Source organism: Corvus moneduloides, chromosome 2 (assembly GCF_009650955.1).
Source record: "Corvus moneduloides isolate bCorMon1 chromosome 2, bCorMon1.pri, whole genome shotgun sequence".
Lineage (NCBI taxonomy): Eukaryota > Metazoa > Chordata > Aves > Passeriformes > Corvidae > Corvus > Corvus moneduloides.
In genome coordinates, this window is record NC_045477.1 from 117545844 (window position 1) to 117561167 (window position 15324).

General features: G+C 44.3%; 1 long non-coding RNA gene across 2 annotated transcripts; it reads right to left on the reverse strand.

The window, feature by feature from the left end:
• Window positions 1–8035: 8035 nt before the first annotated feature.
• On the reverse strand, window positions 8036–14936 carry LOC116440333. 2 transcript variants are annotated; one of them, XR_004238562.1, is made up of 3 exons: window positions 11381–14936; window positions 8930–10744; window positions 8036–8468 (listed from the first exon to the last, which is right to left on the reverse strand). It is a non-coding gene; the product is annotated as an uncharacterized LOC116440333 (long non-coding RNA). The 2 variants fall into 2 exon arrangements; XR_004238561.1 differs by having other exon boundaries at window positions 8930–14930.
• Between the last annotated feature and the right edge of the window lie 388 nt (window positions 14937–15324).

Sequence of the window (15324 nt, forward strand, 5' to 3'; positions counted from 1 at the left end):
AATTTTAATCACCTGTATCATGCCAGCTGTCTGGAAGGAACGAAAAACAGTTTGGGAGAAGGATGTGGAGAGTGCTTTGAGTAACCTTGGGAGTGGTTTTGACTGGTACCCAGTGCTAGGACTGAGGAATTTCAGTATGAATTTTAACAGTACAAGTGCACTTTAGGCAGCAACCTTTGTTTTTCCCACATACCAAAGGGAATGTGTGCCCTATAGTCTTGAATGTTCTTGTAAGGATGCAACTGACATTTGCAGGTGACAATTTTCCATCTTCATAAACAATTTTTGACATTCAGGCATTGATTGCTGTTCAAGTGGGTTCAGAGCTGGTACAGGCAAAGTTCTGCTGTGTCCAGTGCAAGTATGAAGAGGTTCTTAAAGACTGGCAAGTGTATTAATTGGAAGGAAAAATGAATCAAGACATGAAAAGCATTGATTTTTTTGTATTTTTTTTTTCATCTCTCTTAAAACCTTGGCTCCTGTTCTCTTCTGGCTATAAATATGGGGTTTTAATGTTTTGGTAACTAGATATGTGACCTAAGCCACCTTCATTCTCTTTAGCCATTTTCTCCCACCAGCATTCTCCTTGCATTTTAGAAGAAATAACAATGAACTGAAGGAGAGTCCTCAAAAGCCCCCCAGGTCTAAGCAGATTTGGTGTCTGAAAAATCTTTTCTACATTTAAGCATTGGTTCTGCAGTGTGAAACAGCAGAGCATAGACATGAATTTTGGAGGACTCAGGTATATGATTCAATGCTTTATTACATTGGGGTTTGCATGTCTGGTTCCAGATTTTTTAAGATAGGCACCAAAATCTCTGTTAATAAAACAAGGTAAGTGAATCAATTCCTTAAACATGACTTGATCTCAGATGAGGTTCAGCCACAAACTCAAAGAAAACCTGCATATCTCATGCTCCGTGGTCAATCCCAGCCTGCCTAAACTCTGTAACATAGCCTATAATGCCTTGGCTCCACTTTAAATTTCGTGTGTTAGCCAGAACTTTGAAAGCTTGTGGCATGTGCTCTGTGTGCTCTAGCACACTGCCAGATTAGGAGGGGGGAAAAAAGAAAGAAAAAAGAAAAAACGTATGCCAGAATCTGAGTTCCAATGGGTTTTTAGCCAAAAAAGGAGACCATGCATCTCTTCAGAGGAGAAATACTCCAGAAAACTCCTAGAAAGCCATAGGCAAGAAGTGCCATTTCTTTTCATCAAAGTGGTTCCCTCCACTGCCACTTTATTACTTCTGCCTTTAACCTCCACAGGGGACAATTGTGCATGTCACCCTCCCTTATATCAAGCACTTCTTTTTCTTTAGCACTCTCAAAGTAAATTGGAGATTACTTTGAAGATTCATGTTAGGCAATGAGGTGCGCACACATACTCACATGCAAACACCTGCACAGGCTCATGAAGGCATCTGTGCTGCTCTTTCTTGCATTTCCAGTGACTTTGTGTCTGCATTTCTGGCAACAAATTAATCTAGAAGTGGAAAATCAAGAAAGGGTTAATTTAAAAAAAAAAATCAAACTTTGCCTTGTTTGCACTGATTTTGCATCGGTTTCCATGGAAATGGAAGTAGAACAAGCCAAGAGCAGTAGTGTAGCCAACTTCAGCTGCTGGCTTCTAGTTCTTGCTCCTGTTTCCATGGAAATAGATGCCAAATCAGCAAAAAATAAGGTAACTTGTTTTAAGATAGTAGAGTTTTAAAGGCTTGTCCTTATTTAACCTCAATCAGGAAGATAGCTGGTGAGGGGAGGCAGCCAGCAACTCAATGAAAACTTTCAGAGGCTCTTTCAGCAGCTGACTGCTTGTTGAACTCTGGAGAGAGTGAATTCACAGGGCAGCCACCAATCTTCAGAAACATTCTGCAACTTTCCTGCATGTTGTAAATAAAATACATTTTCCTCTTGGCACGGGTAGTCACAGCAGTCTGTGGGAGCCCAAGCTAACATCTCTTTGCATTGCTACCATGCAAGTGCCTCCTTAGGCTGCCTTTGCCTCCCTGAGTTCGGAAAGAGATGTGCTTTTCCCAGCTGCAATATGCAAACTACTCCCATTCCAAAAGCAAAACTTTGTGTCTCAGCCTATGGAGAGAGGAGCAAAGGAGCGTTAGCTGGGGGAATTCCTGACAGTGTTTTACAACAAACACCCCACTTTCTTTTTTTTCCTAATCCACAAAGGTAAAATTTCACTGAGATAAAAAAAGTTGGCCATAACCTTGCTTATAGTAAAATGTGGATGGGAAAGCAGAACTGAATCCAACCAGGAAAAAAAAAAAAAGAATCTGCTGTAATTTCAACAACTTTCATCCAAAACTCATTTTATTAAAATAAACTTTAATAGTAAGTTATTTCAAGGTTGGCTTTTGATCCTCAGCTGTTGCTGTGACGGAACTGTCTGTAGGGAAGAGTATTTCTTGGTGGCAAGTTGTGTGAAGACAGAGATGAGAATCCCATCCTGGGCCCCATTTTTCTTTGAATTGCTCTTAAATTGGGATCGTTGCCAGCTGTCCTCAACCTCTCTCTTTCCCCACAACCCCTTTGCTTACATGTTCCTTAGGCATCTCTTTAATAAGCTGCAAAGACACCCTTAGACAAGGGATCATGTCACAGGCCACTTGTGGCCCCTTTTTTGGTAGCAGAATATATCTGGAAGCTGTAAGTGTGGGTATATGTTTTAAAAAAAAGTTCTTGGCTGGCATTTGTGGTGAAGTAAATGCAATTCTAATGAGGCATTCCTTCATTTGCAGCATTACATTTTTGCTTTTAGGGACATAAAATCTGCTCTTGCAAGGGCACGTGCTTTGCTTCACACATGAAGAATATTCCCTCAGGCTGCTGGGTGAGTAAATAAATGAAAAGTGCAGGCCAACCTAATTTTAAAGAAGTGCATCAGGTCTAGACTGGGGCCTCACAGTTGTTAATTTTAGGTATTACAAGGAATGTGCTCATTTTCTGACTGGTTTCTGTGGATCTTCTTTGAAGAAAACCCAAGAAACATCAAGCCCTTCAAGAAATTGCCAAAAAAGATAGAAATTTTTGCATAATGAACACTTAAACACATGGGAGGTTTTTTCCTTTTCTTTTTTGACAGCACACATTGTCTTAAAATTCATGGAACTTTCTCCAGTTGCTCTATCAGACATTTATTGCTGCTGTTGCTGCCATTATGTGATTTCTTTGAAGCGGCTTTTGAGCTGTTGAGGTCCTGTTTGAGGGGGGAACCCAGTGCTGTGTTACTTATGATGCTCCATGACATTTCACTAGTATTTCCCCTGGAAAAGCTTTAGCCTCTTCCGTAGTGGCAAAAAAAGTATCAGGGAAGCAATGGAAAGCCAACTCACACATTGCAAGGAGGGTGGGGGAGGTGGAGGTGAGAGCACCCCTGCTCCCCAGGTGTTTGTAATTCAGCTTTCAGTGTACTTTTTTGGACACTCCATTACACAACAGTTCATCATCCTCGAGGCTTGCAGCAGTGCTTCCAGGCCTCCAGGTCCCTAACCTGCACAAACGTCATCCCCTCCGGCTCTCCGTGGTTAAATCACACTGGGAGGAAAAACGGGAGCTGTTAGCCAACTCTTCTGCAAGCAGCTCAGAGCACCATGGCACAACTCAAAGGATCATGAGAACAAACTAGAGAACAACAAGTTGTGGAGCCAAAACCAAGAGAAAGCAAAAAAAGAGAACAAGGTCTGACATGAGGTGCATGCGGCGAGAAATGACACACGTGCGCTTTTCTGTGAGTTTCATAACTTTGGCAGATCCCTGGATTGTGCTGACAGCTCTGTCCTGGGAATCCAGCTCTTCCAGCCCACCTGGCCCTGCTGCTGGCCCTGCCCTGGCGTCCCCAGGAGGCTCTGGCAGGTGGGTACAGAACAAGGTGTGGCAGGAGGGGTGGAGCTGTTCCAAGCAAGCACAGGCTGTCCTCTGCTTTTCCTGCAAAGTGCCTGCTCCCAGAGCACAGGCTGCTGCCATCAGGAGGGAATATCTCACTGGGGAAGTGCAGCAGCAGCAGCAGCCATCAGGTGCTTGCCATGGGTGCAGGGGGATGCCATGCTGGGAAACTCCCTCCTCTGGGCTCTGGTCAAAAGTCACTGTACATGAAAACCTCCTCTCAGAGGCACTTGGCAAAGCTGGATGGTGATTGAATAATTTGTAAAAACCCAATCACTCCATCCCTGCTGGTTCCCCGTGCTGGGCAGGGGGAGGTGGAAAGACAGAATGTGGGGCTGCTGCTACCTCCTGTGGCTGACACCCCAGGGTGCTCCTGTCCTGATCCCTGAGCTTGGCAAGTGTTGGGGTCCCTCCCCCGCCGTGTAGCCCTGGGAGAGGGGCCCTGAGGGCACAGACACGGGGCTTCCCTGCCCCTGCTCAGCCTCGTTCCCATTGGTTGGTTTGTGTTCCCTGCGCGGGCAGAAGGACCCTTGGTCCCGTGACTGGGACAGTTCCTCGGCAGAGCTCCGGCCATGCGGCTGGAGAAATAAACATCTCTCTGAAACAGCTATCAAGAATCTGTCTGTCCATATATATTTCCTTTCCACGGGACTCCTGGTTTGATATATGCGTGTTGCAGGATCCCCACTGCAACAAATGGTGGAGAATGCGGGCAGAACGATCCCCGATCCCTAAGCGACTGATTTGTGTGAGTAAACCCTGGAAACTTTGGATTCCTCTTCTTGGTTTTGCTTTGCTATTCCATATCTAAACTATGGAGGAACCGTGGGAAGACTCTTGGCTCTCAGAGCCGCATATGGACATTTATCTTAAACTTAAAACGATTCTTGAACAACGATTTGTAAATTTTAGCTTGATTCAAGCTCAGAAAGAACTGAAACACTTCCTGGCATGGTTGTTTAAGAACTTTTTCTATGTTTCTTGGGATTTAATTCTTACCAAGGGCTTTTGGAAAACCGTTTGGACACAGTTAATATTTGAGTCAAAATATATGCCGATGGAAGAATATTTTCGTGAATATTATTTAGTTACCGAGACTGCTGAGCAATGTCAGCTGTGTCCTGGCGAAGGGAAGCCTGGCGCAGGGACCGTGCGGCCCAGGCCACGTGCGCCGAGCGCTCTGCGAGCAGCAGCGAGGCAGTTCCCGCGCGCGGGCGGAGCCACGCGAGCTGCAGTGTCGGTGGCGGAGCGAGGAGCGGCGGGAGCGGCGGGACCCGGCGGTGCCCGCCCGGTCCTGTGCAGCGCGTGGTGGAGCGAGCCCCGTGAACGCCCGACTGAGAGGGGAGGCGCGCAGGCGGCGGCGGGCGGCGATGGCGGTGGAACGGAGCCGCGCCGAACCGAAACACGCGCTGGAGCAGGGCGCGGGGGGGGTCGTCGCTCGGGGGCCCGGCCGAGACGTGGATGCAGCGCCCGGCATCGGCAGCGAAGCTGCGACCAGAGGAGGCGACGCACGGAGAACTGAGCAGCGCGGCCCGGCCCGGCCCGCGCAGCCCCGAACGCGACCCCGGGAAGAGCGCGCAGGCACCAGCAGCCCCGACAATTCCAACACGGGAGCGACCGAAGGAGAGAGCAAAGACGCAGCGAGACAGAAAACAGCAGCCACTCGGAAAAAGGAAAAGATCATAGAAACTAAGATCTTAGGGATAGTAAAATGGTATAATGTTAAGCAAAATTATGGTTTTATAACAAGGTGTGACAACCAGCAAGACATATTCGTGCATAGAACTGCTATTAAAAAGAATAACCCTGAAAAATGCATCCCAAGCTTGGGAGATGGAGAGGTGGTGGAATTTAATATTGTACTAGGGAGAAAAGGGTTACAAGCATCGCAGGTCACTGGGCCTGATGGTGTTCCTGTAAAAGGCAGTATATATGCAAAAAATCATAGTCATGTTAGACAATATCTCCATTGTAAGCCCCCCCTACAGTTTCCCTTTCCTAATCCCACCTTTCCCTTTTACCCTATGTCCTATTACCCCCAGTGTATTCCCAATCCGTTTTTTCATCCATGGTTTCCCTCACAAAACCATGCTTTTGCCAATTGTTTCCCCAAAAATCCCTTTCCAATGCCGAGTGGGGGATGAAAAGGGGGAGGGAAGAAGTTAAACCCTCTCCTGCCTCAGTTTCCCCACAAAGCATGCTCAGAGAATTCTGTCTCCCTTCTGTCAGCCCTAAGATGTTCCAGAGAATCTGTTTGGACATTTAAAGACTCAGGAGGGTGGCTTGTTTTGTTTTGAAACTGTTCTTGTTATGTTTATCCAGTTGTTTTCATTCTCCTTTTATTAAAATAAAACGGGTGAGGTGTTGGGGTCCCTCCCCCGCCGTGTAGCCCTGGGAGAGGGGCCCTGAGGGCACAGACACGGGGCTTCCCTGTCCCTGCTCAGCCTCGTTCCCATGGGTTGGTTTGTGTTCCCTGCGCGGGCAGAAGGACCCTTGGTCCCGTGACTGGAACAGTTCCTCCGCTGAGCTCCGGCCATGCGGCTGGAGAAATAAACATCTCTGAAACAGCTATCAAGAATCTGTCTGTCCATATATATTTCCTTTCCACGGGACTCCTGGTTTGATATATGCGTGTTGCAGGATCCCCACTGCAACAGGCAAGACCTCCTCTCTTCTTGGCTCTGGTCTCAGGTTATCATCCATCTCAATTCCAGCTCCATCCCTGAGATCCTACTTGCTCTCCCAACTTTTTGGGGCAAGCCAGAGTGGACATGCATGGCACCTTGACCTGTGAGAGCCCCTTCTGCAACTGAGGTTAGCAAAGAGCAAATGTGAGCAGTGAAGCAGCACAACTGCTTTGCTCCAGAGCTCAGCCTTGGCTGGGACATGACCTTTGTTCAGCCATCTCACCAGTGGACTCTTAATGCTTGGGAGTTTTCTCAGTGTCTGCAAAATTTCTTAGGTTAAAGTCTAATTTGTCCTTCAATCACAGAGTCATGTCTTTTTTTTTCCCCTCCTTCATCCATGACTAGATAAGGCTGCCTTGTGTATGGCTTGCATCATGTACCTGTACAGCTTTCTTTATTTTATGTTATTGTTTGTACTAATGATTTTAATCATGGAGGTTTTTGCTTTGGAAATGGAGGGTCTATAGCTTTCACAGCACAGATGGGAGATAAAAGCACCATAATCACAGAGTGGGATCAATGAGACTTTTTCCAGGAAGCTGCTAAAGGCATTATTTGGCATTAACAAAGAAAGGGATAATTAGAAAATAGGCAGAGAAGCCTTTATTCCTGTAATTAATTTCCAAGTTGGAAGTTCCCTAGTGCTCTTCTGTTCAAAAGTGACAGCATATGAGCCATTGCAAAGGAGATGTGTATTAATCATAAAGCAGAAACGGGGAGGAAATTGAAACCTGTGTTTCCACCGACTTTGAAAAGAAAAAAACTGCTGCCTGGAGTTAATGTGTATTCTGACTGTATGTGAAGAAAAAAACAATTATAAATAGTTATTGACATTACATGAAAGGTAAGAGGAGGATGTAGCCAAACTTGGTTTCCTGGGAGACTGGGCAGTCCTCTCCAGAGAGAAAAAAATAATACTCAGGAGTCACTTTGATAGCTTGAGGCTGTGCTTGTGTTTGCAGCTGCTTTTTTCTGCACTAATTTCCTACAATTACTATCAGCCCCACTGATGGCCGCAGTGATGGAAGAAGTGTTCAGCAAACTTCCTCTGCCTCCCTTCGTTTTAACACTGTCAAAACTGTTTCTGAACAAGAGTAAGTGGCTCTGCTTTAGGAATGCCAGCAGCCACAGCCGTCTTGCTTACTGCCTTGCTCCCATCTGGATCTTCAGCTTTTTAACAGGCAAACTGAGCATCTTCCCCCAGGGTAAGATTGAAAATTAGCAAAGGAAGAAGGCATGCACAGCTTTCTGTATGGTTTTTTCCCTTCTGTCCCCTAGTCTGTGGCTGTTATCCCCATCACCACGTCCACAGCTGTGGATTTGGTGCAAAGTGCCCAGCTGGTGAAGGCACCAGCCCTGCTACAAGGGTGAGGTTGGAGAGCTCTAGCACTGGTGTTTTTACTCAGAAACACTGAATCCCCTCAAGACAGCTGGTGTTGCACACAGAGACACATATTTATTTTTTATTTTATATTTTTTAAATATGGACAGCTTTACAATTAGTTTTTTTCTTTCAATCTGGGTTGAACTGATATTGTTGGCTTTGTATCATGGGTGGCTTGGCTGATGCCTGGCGTAGGTGAAGGTAACACTCATGGTGCCTCCTCACACCATGAGGAATTCACAGCCTGCACACACTTGCAAGTTCCCATTTGTGCAGTTGTGGGGTTGACTGTAGAACAATCGTGCCTTCAGCTGCAATGTAGCATGTATGTATTTATATATACCATCATTCACATGGCAAAATTTTGCATGTGCACACACGCTCTCTTTGTAATGATTTTCTCACTTATTTGCGCATGAGCTTGGTTGGGTCTCTTTGCTTACATTCCTCTTCAGCTTTCTCCAACTCTAGACCTTCAGGCAGGTGAACCTGGCATCTCACTTTACAACTGGATCAAAAAAAAAAAAAAGCATAAAGGTAAGAAGATTACATACAGGTTCTATATGGCTTTATTTTTTCAGAGTTCATTCAAGGACAATCCTTCTTTTAGGTCCCATTCCTAAAGTTTCTTTGCCTAAAGCAGAAAAATATGTACATGAGCTTATCACAGAGCTATACCCAGCATTTCACAATGTGCAGCTGGCATTTGCTGATGGCAGCACTGGTGGAGAGCTCTGTGTTTCCCAATGCATGGAGAGAGTGTTTGAAACAACAGTTTTCTTTTCTATTGTTAATTTCCATATTCTGTTCTCATTGCAGGAGCTCCAACAGTTTGCTCTCAAGCAAGTGATGCTATTTAAATTCTCCTGGAAATACTTCTTACACATGCAGGAACAAAAAAAAAAATGATCTGCATGTCCCTGGCAGAAATATCTTCTGAAACCGCTAATGGTTTTCTTACCTCACAACTATATCCATGGAATGTTCCTGCATTTACCATTCCAAATCACTGCAGTGATGGCTTAACTCAAGACAGACAAGCTGCTGTTCTCCTTCCAATGAAATGATTTTCTCCTGATGTATGTCCTTCAGTCCCATTTTTGAACATAATCTGGGAAAATCACCCCAATCACTGTCAGTAGTTAGTCTTTGGCCAGTGGTTGTAAAGCAAGTTTTCTTTTTCTTTTATCCATTTATCTCTTCAGAGAATAAAGTTTATTATCTTTCACGGAAAAAAACTTTAAAATTTTAATTGTGTGAATCCTTTTAGAAGGCAGCACTAATTATTTTTGATTTATAATTATAAATCAAGTTTGTAGAAAGGCATACATATGAATGTTAAGTACCTAAAATATCTTAAGAAAGTACAGAATAAGATAAACAAAAAAGGCTCCTAAATTACAATTTTCCAGAACACTTAGATTTCATACTAACACAGGCAAAAATACTTGCTTAGAATACAACTTGAAGATGTGACAGGACACAATGTCATCCTTTTACAGCCCACGTAAGATATGTTATGATGCACTGCAGTCACTGCAAAACAAAAAACTTCAAAGACAACTTAGTAATACCTTGATTAATGCAAATTTTGTGAAACATTCAAAAGGATATTAACATGTACTCAAATTTCATCCCTCGTTGGCAAATGTAAATGTAGCATTTGGCTAAATAATTGTCAAAACTTCCACATTCAAAATGTTTCAGTAGTTGATTAAACTGCAGAATTAACTTTTGTGTAAATCTTCCTGAACCTTTTGATTAGCTTCCCAATTGTCACTGGAAATTTATCATAAAAATTACAGTAGCAAGCTGAAAATTATTTGAACATCCCTGGAGCTAAGAGTCAACTAAATTGAAACCTTTTTAGTGATTGCTCTGTTCTTACTCTTTGCTCCTGCAGAAGACAGAGCAGCATTTTGGCTTGTCCTAGAAAGGAGTCCAGCTTGACTGCAGGCAATTCCAGCCTATGAAGAGACCCAAAATAGACACCTGGCTCATTCCCAAGCCATAGTTTCCAAGTGAACCAGCTCCCAGCTCAGTCTCAGCGATCTCTCACTCACACAGAGATGGACTCTGCTGCGCCATTCATGCTCAGCAGTGTGTTAGTCCTCAATTAATAACACAGGCTACACCCAGAATCAGGCATTTATTCTCTGTCAATAGTTTTAAGACAATCTAGATCTCCAAAATGGCCTTTCTTTGTGGAGATAGACCTCATTTGCTCTAAGCCCTCGACTGTGGCTGTCCTATTTAGGCTCTGTTGGACTATCAAAAAATCCTCTCTTTCAGCCCAAGTTATCCCAGCGCTGCCCTGGCCGGCAGCACAAGGAGGTCTGTGTGGGAAGTGCAGTCCATGGGCTGTCCCAAGGTGCTCCCACCCTGTTCAGAAGATCTGACACAACTTCACTGATTATTAGCAAGGTATTTTGGGCTTCTGAGCAAGAAAAAAAAATCATTTAAATTCGTGGTTTTCTTTGCTGTGAAAGGGAAATTAGTTTCTTACCCACTCCTCCTTCCAGACCGGGATATGACTCAGATCCTGATAGTTTAAGGATGATCAGAGCGGATACTGGATTTCTTTTGTGAGATGTGTTGTAGCTGTACTAAACGCTGAGGATAAAATTACCTTCTGCTGCAGTCTGCTGCTGCTGGAAAACAAGCAGGACTTCTTCCTGTAGACTGACTCTTACGTAGCTGGAGGTAGATTGCTTTTCATCTGGACTCCAGTCAAATTCACAGTTTTAGGACTTCCCATCTAATGCAATCTAAAATTCTTGTAAAAATATCAAAAGAAACATACTTGTGCAGCTTTGATAGTGCTGATAACTGGGCAATGTACATCATGGGCAATCACTTCAGAAAGGTTTATGTTTCTGCTCAGCTTCCAAATGAAAAGTATCACAAGGAAACATGGGATTATTTGTGGTGCTAACAATGCGTATTTTTGAGGGTCTCTGGTTTCCTGTGGCACCTCATCCTTAGGGCACTTCATTGTGAACCTGCTGGCACACATCCTTTTCCCAAGCCCAAAGCCACCTGGCAGCTACAGCAGGAAGAATGAAAAGCAACATCCCACTTTCAACGGTAAATTCTCAACCTGTGCATGATTTGTTGTAACAATCTGCCTGTTTGCTCTCCTGCAGGGATAAATTACTGGTGTCTGGACTATGCTGTAGAAGCAGAAAGATTTCATAATAATCCCTAAGCTTATACTCCAAAGCACAAAGGTTTCTCCTTTATTTTAAAGCATGGGAATATCTAAAGCAATATTCTCCCCATGCAGACTTAAAATAGCTTTGAAAGCCAAAGTCTTATTTGGCCTCTGACATTGCCTTTAACTTAAATTAAATGCACAAACACGCATCTTATAGAAAAAAACATTACAATAATAATTATTCATTTTCAGTACCTGGCTTAAAATACTTTGCAAGTTCATTGATGTTTCAGATGGCTGGAACTGAGCACAGTCTGAACCCCAGGTATCTCCTGAGGCATTTCAAGTACTGTATCCCAAAGCAGAGCAGTCACTAGTGTTGTTTGCTTTTGAAAATCTTGACATTTCTGTTGGCTAGATCCCTTAGCTCCAGGTAATACACAGCAGAAATGAACTGCCCCTCTATACACATGCTCATGCCTTTTTTAAATGGTATTTTAAATGTAAATAACTCCCTGAATACTCGAGGTTCAATCAGCACACAGTCCTTATACGTAGGACGCCTCAAGATGGCACTCTTGAACTGCAGAGTTTTTCAGGGAGGCTGATTATGAGTTTCTTGCAAGGCAGGGAAAAAAAAAAAAAAAAAAAAGAAAGAAATGCAATGGTGAGTGTGAACCTGTGCAGGAATAACCAGAGAAAATATCGAGTAGAACAGCAGTATCAGACTAAGGCGTGAAAACCTATCAGAGTTCACATGGCAAAATGTACTTCAAAGCACGGGTTATTATAAAAATTAGGGTTGACAAACCCCCCAAATTTTGTGAACAAATCCACAGTTTTTTTGAAGCTTCATCCAGTTTTTTATCTTGCTCACCATCCCCTATTCACTGCTTCCTTTTCTCTCACTGAAGGTGTTTTGATGTTACCTCATGAGTATCCTGGGGCTGGCTGAGGTGCTGCTCGTGTTTGGTACAGATGTGAGGCAGAACACACTTATGTAGGATATTTTTGCCAGTGGGATGTGAATAAAGGATGGTGAGCAGGAAAAAACCTGGATGAAGCTTCGGTCTACAGACCACAGGTAGAATTCTGTGGTCTATAGAGGCTGTGCCTCTCAGTTCCTCCTTCCATCGCCTCCCTCCATGGAACAGCGGCTGTGCAGATCTGTGACAAGAGACCCTGATGCCTCCTCCCTGGCTGTTCCTGCTTTCTCCTGCAGCACAGGGACAGAGGGAGGAGGCCCTGATGTCCCTGAGCTCGGAGAGGGACGAAGGACACCTTCCTGCCCTTCCATTTGGGTGCTGCATCTCTCACCTACTCTTCAGACGTCGTAGCATCATTCCCTGCAACTCCACTGGTCTCCTGGGTGGGAATCCTGCATAGAACTGTGTCAGCATTGCCTGGGGGTTGGATGGGGCTGCTGTACCATGGCTCCCAGGCAGTTCTAGAGCAGCTGGCTCCAACCAGGCACTACGGTGGGTGGGGATAGGCTGGCACCAGCTGGTCATCAGCCCTGTCCCATGGGGTAAGGGGGACCCAGACTTGTGTGAAAGAGGAGCTGGGAAGGGGGTCATCAGCTCCCAGGCCTCCTAGAGCCTTTCTCTCCCTCTTCATCTTCCTCTTCCTCCATAAGAGGAAGTTTTGTGGGATTCAGAGAGATGCAATAGGAAGCAGCCATGGGAGGGAGGATGAAGACCATGGGGGACCTACCCTGGCTTACAAAGACTTTTTGGTGTTTTTCTACCATGGCATTTGCCTTCCCTGCCACAGCAGTTTTTCTCAGGTGTTGCTTCTCTCCGTGTTGGCTTTGGTGGCTGTGTCCTGGCAGGTCGGGGTCACAGCTGGCACCCTTCCAGCCCACCAGCCAGCCTGCCTTGCTGGCCACATTGGAGCCACCACACTGGAGCCAGCTGTGAATCGCTCTTACAAAATCATCTGCTGACTCACCCTTCCCTTGCTTGCCTAAGTGAAATCATGCCTGCCTTTAAAAATCTCATTGCAGCATTACATGAAACGTTTATCCACTTCTTTCACTGTCATGAACTGCTTCAGATAAGCAGCTGTGAGGTTTTTGGGAAAGATAATGCGTTTTTTTTCTTTGCTCCAGGGTCTCTGAAATAGGCATTACTTCTTCTCTGCTTGGTGATATAAATATGAATCTGTTGAATCACTGAGGCTGTTCCTGGAAATGCTGGGAACTTGCCTTCTCCATTGCAATGTGGACTCAGACAGATGTCTCTGGGCCAGGTTTGGTTTAGGGACCAGCACTGTGAGAATTTTCAGTTGCTGTGCCAAGATTGGAGGCATTATTTACGTGCACCCTATTTTGCAGAGCCAGTGTCATGCATTGAATCCTTGTCCAAGCCAGGCTCTGGCACAACAGGAAGATTAGTTACCCAAAGCAAGAGCCTGATGAGTGATGGATTTGAGAGATGGACAGGCAGGTAAAAAATGAGTGGAATTTTGTTCAGGTTGAGCCAAACAACAGAAGTGTGGGGTTTTTTTTTTCTTTTTACTACATTTTGATCAATACGAGTTTTGGGGTTGCTTCTGATTTCATAACTTTTTATTCAATGTTTGTTTTAATTCTGATTCGCCTGACACTTTAAATTAGGTTCATTTTTAATTGAGAAAAACCTGTATATGTTGAAGGTTCTGATGTTTCCCAAATTTAACAAAGAGAAAGCTGTTTTTTCAGAAGGAAACTATTTCAATATGACTTTAAGGAAAATACTACCTAATTTTTTCTTTAGGAGAACCTACTCGCCAATCATGATAAATCTTATTTATTTCATTTTGTGATGATTATTAAAACAGTATTGAAACCATGCTTTGGTAAGTGATATACTACTGCACCTTGGTTTTTCAAACACAGCCATGTCATGGGGCAAGAAGACAGTTTAGGACTTGGTGTTGCATCTCTCCTTTTGAGGTGCTGCATCTCTCACTTTCCTATTGTTTTCTTCTGTCATTTGAATTGCTTTGTATGCTTGGTCCTGTGACATCTTTAGAATGTTTTCTACAGCTTAAGTAGATCCTCAGAAACACCAAAAGCTGTGTAGAACTCATGCAAGTGTACAATTCATCAGTTCAGAAAGGTACAAATAAAGACGTTTAACAGCCTGCCATGTGAAAAGCATCATTTTTCTATCACTTCTGTTACACTGGTCATTTTCAGACCTTATGTATTTACATAACTCCCATTTCTTTCTGATGTGAATAAATTCTGGTTTGAGTTTTTTTGTTGTTTTTTTTTTTCACATACAACACCCTCTAAAAATGAAAACAATCTTTGAGCTTTGTACTGGAATTTTTTACTTTCACTAGCTGCAAGATGAAAACTAATGCTCCCCTCTGTCTTAGGTTGGGATACTGATTTGCAGAACTTCTCACTGGAGGAGATGGTAGATATTTTTAAGTTGTGCTTGCTCTTTAATGTGGAGAGCCATCTCTGACAAAAGTTTGCAAGATCAGGCCCATGGTCATCATTTAGTCAAACTGCATAATTCTTAGGTCTTTTAATCTTTTCTCATAAATCAATCCTCCAATCCCCTTAGTCGTATTTGTTGCTCGTCTCTGAATTCCTTCCAATTTTGCAATTTACATTATAATTAGGGCTTAGTGAAACTGATGAGAAAGTGATTTTTGGGGCCAATTTTTATGCTGCTTGTAAATATTCAAAATCTGGCTTTCCCCAGGCTCGTGAAGGCCCCCCGAACTGCGTGACAATGGCAGGGACCTGAGGAACTCCCACTCCTGGGGCAAGGACAGATGTTTTGCCAGATTCCCCCACTGTGGCTTGCCACTAATTAGTATTCATTATCCCATTGATTTCCGTGGGACTGTAACTGCCTACAGCACAACTCACAGCGAATAAAGACGAATGAAGACGGGAGGATCTGTCCCAGCCTGCTTGCAGGATCACTAAATCGCTCCCTGGTTTCACTCAAGGTGAGCAGTTGGGCGCACGCAGGGCACGGGCTGGGATTGGGCTCTTTGGGGGGAAAAAGGCATCAGGGAGAGATGTTCTCTGAAGGAATGTCTGTGCTGGTGGGTGCCAGTGCTGGGCAAAACACCTCCCCTGGCTGGTTTTGGGTGCCATGCCAAGCTCTGCAAGCAGCTGGGACAAATGGTGGACCCTGTGACCACTGTCCCTCCTGGGGACCCTTGGATCTGTCACAGCTCCACTCTCCTCT